The following is a 7,597-nucleotide window of genomic DNA, read 5'->3' on the forward strand; positions in this document are numbered from 1 at the left end:
CCCAATGGTGAGACCAATGATTTATAAACACTCTCATCATTGTCTCTCCCAGAACATACCCCACCCGGGTTTTCAGGGTGTGTTCCAACAATACTATTCTTATCTTGGATTCCCAGTCCTCAAAGAATATTGGTCCTTTACGACTACTCTTATCTTGGATGCCCTATCGTGTCCCCAAAGAGCATTAGATGACAAATGATTACCCAATCCTCCATTTTGTCTTTTCAAGTGAAGACCAAAATTATGTGTCTATTACTCCCTCTCAATTAGGGAGGACATATCTATTCCAATAAAGGAATGTACTCATTACTACAAAAGGAATGTACCTAAGCTCCCTCTTGGCTTAGGAATTTCCAAGTTTCTTCCAAGTAAGAAACTTGTTTCCAGGATCCCTCTTAATTAGGAACCTATAAAAACTCCTTAGATGGAGATGATGGGACAGCCAACTACTCGAAGAACTCCTCCTCATGATGTCATGAAATTATTTTTGTTATCTAGGAGTCTTCATGTTTGGGACTTATACATAGTGAACCGACCATCCATCACTTTCATCCACGATTCAACCATGCCATCATCGGAAACAATCTATCAGTGCATATATGGCCTTCCTTCATTCCATGTTTACTTAAGGATCTTTCATCCTACTACATGTGCATTGGTGGTGGAAGACATCATAGATTTTCCCTTGGGAGCCCTGCATAAACCCATCAAATATTTGTTCAAAAAATAAAGGAATGAACATTAAAATAAACATTACCTTTGTGATGGTATTTCATCATGACAGCTACAAGTTTGCATCAACATCTTGCATACATATTGACACATCTCCCAAAGATATATATATTACCAATGGTATCTTTCTTTTTCAAACTCCATCAGAGTCTTTATATCTTTCATGGAGGTATCCTAGTCAAATCTTTTTGGCCTTACGGATGTTGATTTCCTTTACCATTGTTGCATATCTCACGATCTCTTCCTTCCTTTCTTCACACATTTCATTCTGAGGAGCTTCCAATCAGAGTTCCTCAACCACCTCATACTTCATTTGAGGACATATTATGTTGATTTCATGATCCGGATTTAAACAGGAACGCAAAAAATTACAGAGATAACCATATACACAAAGATGCAGCGGAAATAATACTTCATTTCATTAATGGAAAATACTGAAATATGCTTACAACCATAAATGGAACTAAACCAGCTAGGGCGATGGTAACTTATCTCTGAGGAGAGATGTGATGGCTACATGCCTCTGAACTGCGTTACAATGAGGCTCGAAGGCCTATTTATTGTTGAGAAACAATGGAAAACCCTTAACATTCCAAAACCTAACCCTAGGAGACGAAACGCCAAACTGTGGGCCCCGTTTGGGGGTAAGTTGGTACATCAACTTCCCGGGGTCGTAACTTTGGCATATGATCTCCGTTTGACGCGTACAATAGCTCAAAACGGCTCCGGAAGTTCAGGACCCAAAAAACTGCTAAAAATAGTAAGTTGTGCTACAGTTAAGGAAACTGAAAATGCTGAGAAGGACAATGGTGGGGGTCCAGGTGGACTTGGCAGGTGGCCACCAATATCCACCTGGATCATTCCTCCCCCCTTAGGAAGCAATGGTCCCCATTGCGTTGAGCTCCTCCATGAGATGAGGAAACTTCTGCTGAACTTGTTCCCTGGTGAGCCACTTGCCCTGCTGAAGGAGTTGGCCTGCTTTGACAACTCGATACAGTTGGATATTCTGTTGGCGAGTGTTCTTGATCTGTGTGTCCATGATCCGATCAGTTGCAGCTTGTTCCATGCAATCTGGATTTAATTCTGTGGGTTTGAGCTGTTCTGCAATGTCGGATGTGTCTAGCAATGGTGGAAAGTATGGTCGAAGGCGGTCCACATTGAACACTGGGTGTAGGCCAAGGAATGGGGGAATGCTGAGCTCAAATGCATTGTCTCCCATAGCCTTAGTAATGGTGTAAGGACCATATCGGAGTGGTCTCAATTTCCGATAGGCTCCAATAAGGCGTTCCTTTTGCAAATGCAACCAGTCTTTGTCGCCCACCTGAAACTTGTGTGGCACCCGATGTTGATCATGTCGCTGCTTGTACTTGGCATTTGATTTCTTAAGAATGTCATGGACCTACTGGCGAATATGTTGGATGCGCTCAATGAAGCTGGTGGCCTTATTTGTTTCGGACTGGACATGAGCTGAATTCATGTGAGTAGCTGCAAGTGGCATGGCCACATCAATGGGGCATAGTGGCTGGAATCCCAAACCCACCTGAAAAGAGCTATGGCCAGTGGAGCTGTGAAGAGCTCGGTTGTAGCTGTGCTGGACATAGGGGATGCTCTCGTCCCATGTGCGTGGATGCTTTGAGTTATACATGCGCAGAATGTGCACAATCATCCTATTGACAACCTCTGTCTGGCCATCAGTTTGAGGATGGAAGGCTGTGGACTTCGTGAGTTTGGTGTCCAGCATTGACCAGAGACTGGACCAAAATGTGCTGAGAAACCGACTGTCCCGATCTGAGATGATAGACTGTGGGATCCCAAAGTGCACCCACACTCGTTCAAAGAAGAGTTTAGCAATGGCTTCTGCTGTGATATTCTTCTTGCAGGCCACCATAATGGCCATCTTCGAGAACTTGTCGACGACCACAAAAACACAGTCATTTCCATGCTTAGTGGAAGGAAGGCCTGACATGTAATCCATGGAGATGGATTCCCAAGGTCGACTAGGGGTAGGCAACGGGGTATAGAGGTCGTGCTTCTTAATGGCCAGTTTGGCAATGGCACAGGCAGTACATGATCGGATGTACTTCCCAACATCCTGTCGCAGATTCGGCCAATAGAAATAATTTTGCAGTACTGCCACTGTTTTCTCGACCCCGAAATGCCCAGCAGCCCGACTGTAGTGTGCTTCCCAAATCATCTTGGCACGCTCGCTTGAAGGAACACAAAGGTGACTGAGGTGGCATAATAGGGCATCCTGGAGGTGAAAATATGCAACCTGCCGACCCTCCAAGAGTGTCTGGTATGTGTGGCCGAATTCTGGGTCGCTTTTGTAGAGAAGTGGCCAATCAGAAGTCTCATGCCCACAAGAGTTGAGCACGGTGGTTAGCGCCATGATCGGTGGTCGACTGAGGCAATCTGCAACATTATTGGTGCTGCCCTTTTTATACTTGATATTCAAGTGAAACTGTTGCAGGTATGTAGACCACTTCTGATGGCGATCATTCTGCAATTTCCCTTGGGTCTGTATGAACTGCAGAGGCCGGTGGTCTGTGTGGATGACCGTTTCCTTCCCCAAAATGTAATGCTTCCATTGTCGGCAGGCCTGTACAATGGAATACATCTCTTTATCATAAGTGGGGTACTTCCGGACTGTGTCCGAAAGTGTTTCACTGTGATATGCCACTGGATGTCCATGTTGAGTAAGGACTGCCCCAATAGCATAATCAGAGGCATCTGTCTCGACCTCAAATGGTTGTTGTAAATCTGGCAACGCGAGCACTGGTGTCGTGCAGAGGCGATCCTTCAACTCCCTGAATGCCTTCTGTTGAGATTCAGACCAAAAGAATTTTGCTTTTGCCCCGCCCTTGGTGACTTGACTCAAGGGCCAAGAAATATGAGAAAACCCCAACACAAGCCTGCGGTAGAAGTTGGCAAGACCGAGAAAGCTGCGGAGCTCTGTTAGAGTGGTTGGAGAGGGCCAATCCCGAATGACTTGGATCTTGGCTGGATCGACATGCACCCCCCGTTCATCAATGATGTATCCCAGATACTGAACCTGGGTCATGCCAAAAGTGCATTTCTCCAAATTGGCACATAGCTTGTGTTGCCGCAGTGTTTGGAGAACCTGTCGAATGTGGTGGAGGTGCTCTTCCCAACTCTGGCTGAAGATTAGAATGTCATCCAAGTATACTGCTACAAAGGAGTTGGTGAATGGCCGCAAGATGTCATCCATTAGCCTCATAAAGGTTGCAGGAGCATTCGTCAATCCGAAAGGCATGACCAATCATTCGAAGAGGCCCTCCTTGGATTTGAAGGCAGTCTTCCACACATCGGAGGGTTCGATTGGTACCTGGTGATATCCCGACTTCAGGTCGATCTTGCTGAAATATTTCGCCCCCTTTAGTTGGTCTAGGAGGTCATCAATCCGCGGGATCGGGTACCTATTACGGACAGTGATCTTGTTCAGCGCCCGATAGTCAATACAGAGTCTCCACGTCCCATCCTTCTTCTGTACCAAGACGATTGGGCTCCCACAGGGCGATGAACTCGGACGGATGTGACCTTTCTGCAGGAGCTCCTGGATCTGCCTCTTGATTTCATCGTTCTCCAGAACGGAGCGCCGATAAATTGGTCCATTGGGTAGCGGCGCACCTGGGGTTAGATCGATGGAGTGCTTGACTTGACAGTGCAGAGGAACCCCTGCCGGGGAGGTGAAGATGTCCTCGTACTCCTCCACAATCTTGTCCATCTGTAGTTGTCGTGCAGAGGGGCCCCGTTTGGAGGTCGCGGCCACTGTCTTCTTCTTTCCTTGAGGGCGTATCATCAGGAAAACAAATTTCCTGGTTTTGGAAATGATCTTACTGCATTGTTTTGCAGTAATCAAAGAGAGGGCGGTAGGTGGTGCTACCTCTGGTATCCTGAACAACTTATTTCCCAATGTAATAATAACAGCACGGGGCCTTGATTCATACATAGCATGTCGCTTCCACAAGTATGGTTGTCCTAGTAATACATCACAAACTTCAAGGGGAGAAATGTCACACAATACCTCATCTGTGAAGGGCTTGATGTTCTATGGAAGGCGACACTGTTGGCTCACGCGAAGATCTCGTCCTTGGTGAAGCCACCCAATGGTGTATGGTTGTGGATGTGCTATGGTCGGTAGGCCCAACCGCTTCACGACCTCTGCCGAAATGAGGTTCTTTTGACTCCCGCTATCAACAATGAACTGTATCGGGGAGCCCTTTACCCACATCTGGGAGTGGAAGAGACGCTCCTCCTCCTTTGGATCTTCGGGTTCATTTTTCTGGATCTTTGCGGTAGCAACAGTGGCGTTGGGGTCTGCATCAATGATCTGCTTCCCTTTTTCATACCCCTTATCGGGTTCTGACTCAGAGTCGGAACATGCATCTGATTCTGAAACCTTTAGCTCGGCCACCAGTGACTGCTTGGCTCGACACTCAATTGTGTTGTGAGTGGAGCTCTTATGGAACTCGCACCATTTTCCAGTGTCCTTTCTCGACATCGCGGCGCTGTTCTTTGCCTCGGCTGGCTGTCTTGGGCTGTCCCGCCTTAGCTTTGTCCTTTGTTCTGTGGTTTAGGGGCACCTTTCCCCTGCTTTGGATTTGCAGATCCAAAGTCTCGCTTCTTTTGTTTAAACTTCTGCTCGACCTTGACGGCATACCGGTATGCTGCGCCGAGCGAGGGGATGTTTAGGAATTGTATTTCTTCCTGGATGTACTTATGCAGGCAGCCACGGTATTTGAGTATTAAATGTTGCTCCGAATCCTTGATACCCAACTTTGTGCGAAGGGTATGGAAAAGATTGGTGAACTCCGGCACGTCTTGGTCCCTTCCCTGCCGCAGCGTGGTCCACTTTATGTATTCATCCTCATAGCTCCTGACAGGGTAGTACTGCTCCTTGATGGCATCCCGGAACGAATCCCAGGTGGGTGCAGCTGAAAATAGTGAGCCAGTACTTTCATCCTTCTGCTCGCAGTAGGTTTCCCACCAGTCCTTGACGTGGGGGGCTGCTTTGAGGAGAGCAAAAACAATCTTTTCCCGACTCGAAAATTCATGAACAGAAAAATAACCCTCTAGCAGATTTAACCATTTATCTACGGCATCTGCGTCTATCTGACCCTCGAATATGGAGATTTCAAAATTAACTTGTACCTTAAAGGGTGTGGCGTTTCCAGAGTAGCTGCTGGAAGCCGATGCGTTGCTTCTCGGTAGCCGCTGAAGGATCTGAGCAAAGTTGTCCATCATCGCGTTCCGTTGTCGCTTGAGGGCTTCTTCGAGCAAGATTTTGATGGGATCTCCTGCCCCCTCGTCTTTCTTCTCGTCCGCCATGGGAGGCTGTCGGGATTTGCGAGGCTGGTCTTGCAAAGGTTCAACCAGTTCAAGCCCTAACTCCTTATATCCCGACCTTGTTGGGGACATGCAAAGAAAAACAGAGAAAAAGCAGACCGCTCTGATACCACTGATCCAGATTTAAACAGGAACGCAACAAATTACAGAGATAACCATATACACAAAGATGCAGTGGAAATAATACTTCATTTCATTAATTGAAAATACTGAAATATGCTTACAACCAGAAATGGAACTAAACCAGCTAGAGCGATGGTAGCTTATCTCTGAGGAGAGATGTGATGGCTACATGCCTCTAAACTGCGTTACAATGAGGCTCGAAGGCCTATTTATTGTTGAGAAACAATGGAAAACCCTTAACATTCCAAAACCTAACCCTAGGAGATGAAACGCCAAACTGTGGGCCCCGTTTGGGGGTAAGTTGGTACATCAACTTCCCGGGGTCGTAACTTTGGCATATGATCTCCGTTTGACGCGTACAATAGCTCATTAGAAAGATTTATCCGAGCACTATCATTGTTGGAACGAGCAACATCGGTCCATTCCATGGACCCATGTTGCCCTCGGATTCCCCAAAAAACGTCGTTTAGGGCCTCAAAACGGCTCCGGAAGTTCAGGACCCGAAAAACTGCTAAAAATAGTAAGTTGTGCTACAATTAAGGAAACTGAAAATGCTGAGAAGGACAATGGTGGGGGTCCAGGTGGACTTGGCAGGTGGCCACCAATATCCACCTGGATCATTTCATCTAGTGTGACCCATGCCTTCCAACATCCTTTCATAGGAGGAGATTCCCTTCCTTTGATCATGCTTCTCAAGATAGAGCAATGATCCATGTTACCTGCAACCATACAACATGACTTTATAATATTGAATACAAGCATACATACCTCACTTACTTTTAAGTCATTTAGGATTCTTTCAACAACTTCCTTGATTGAAAAGGGCTTCAACCCCTTGATCTGCTTCATCTCTTATGTCATCATCCCATGAATTCCACAAGTTGGAGTTCTTGATGAAACACTTGCTTCCTATCTAGATTGGTGAACCTTTCGATGAAGATTCCATAAGAGAATCTTAAGGATCTTGCATATCCCTATCCAACAGATGTTACCTTTTGATGTATGATGAGCCTTGTCGTGGATGACTTCTTCCTTTCCTACAAATGTCTGAATACTTTTTTCCCTCAACTTGTCTTCTTCTATCTTGCATAGAAACCACAAGTTGTTGAATGGTATAGCCTTCTTATCCTCATAGACATTTGTTACCTTGCTCATCAGTTAGTGCATTTAGAATAATGATGATTGTCTCTTTATCTGATACCATCTCTCCTAGATCTTGTAGTTGAGATATTATGAAGATATCCCTTCATCCTTTGATACCTTCAATTTATGTAGATCAGATCTAAGTGATATGACCTCTCTTATTGCATATTTGGAGATTAGTTCTACCAGCTTATCATATATCTCTTTTGATGTCTCCAATCCTGCTATATGG

This window comes from Pinus tabuliformis, chromosome 1_1 (assembly GCF_031772625.1).
Source record: "Pinus tabuliformis cultivar Carrire ecotype Pingquan chromosome 1_1, CPIR1, whole genome shotgun sequence".
NCBI lineage: Eukaryota > Viridiplantae > Streptophyta > Pinopsida > Pinales > Pinaceae > Pinus > Pinus tabuliformis.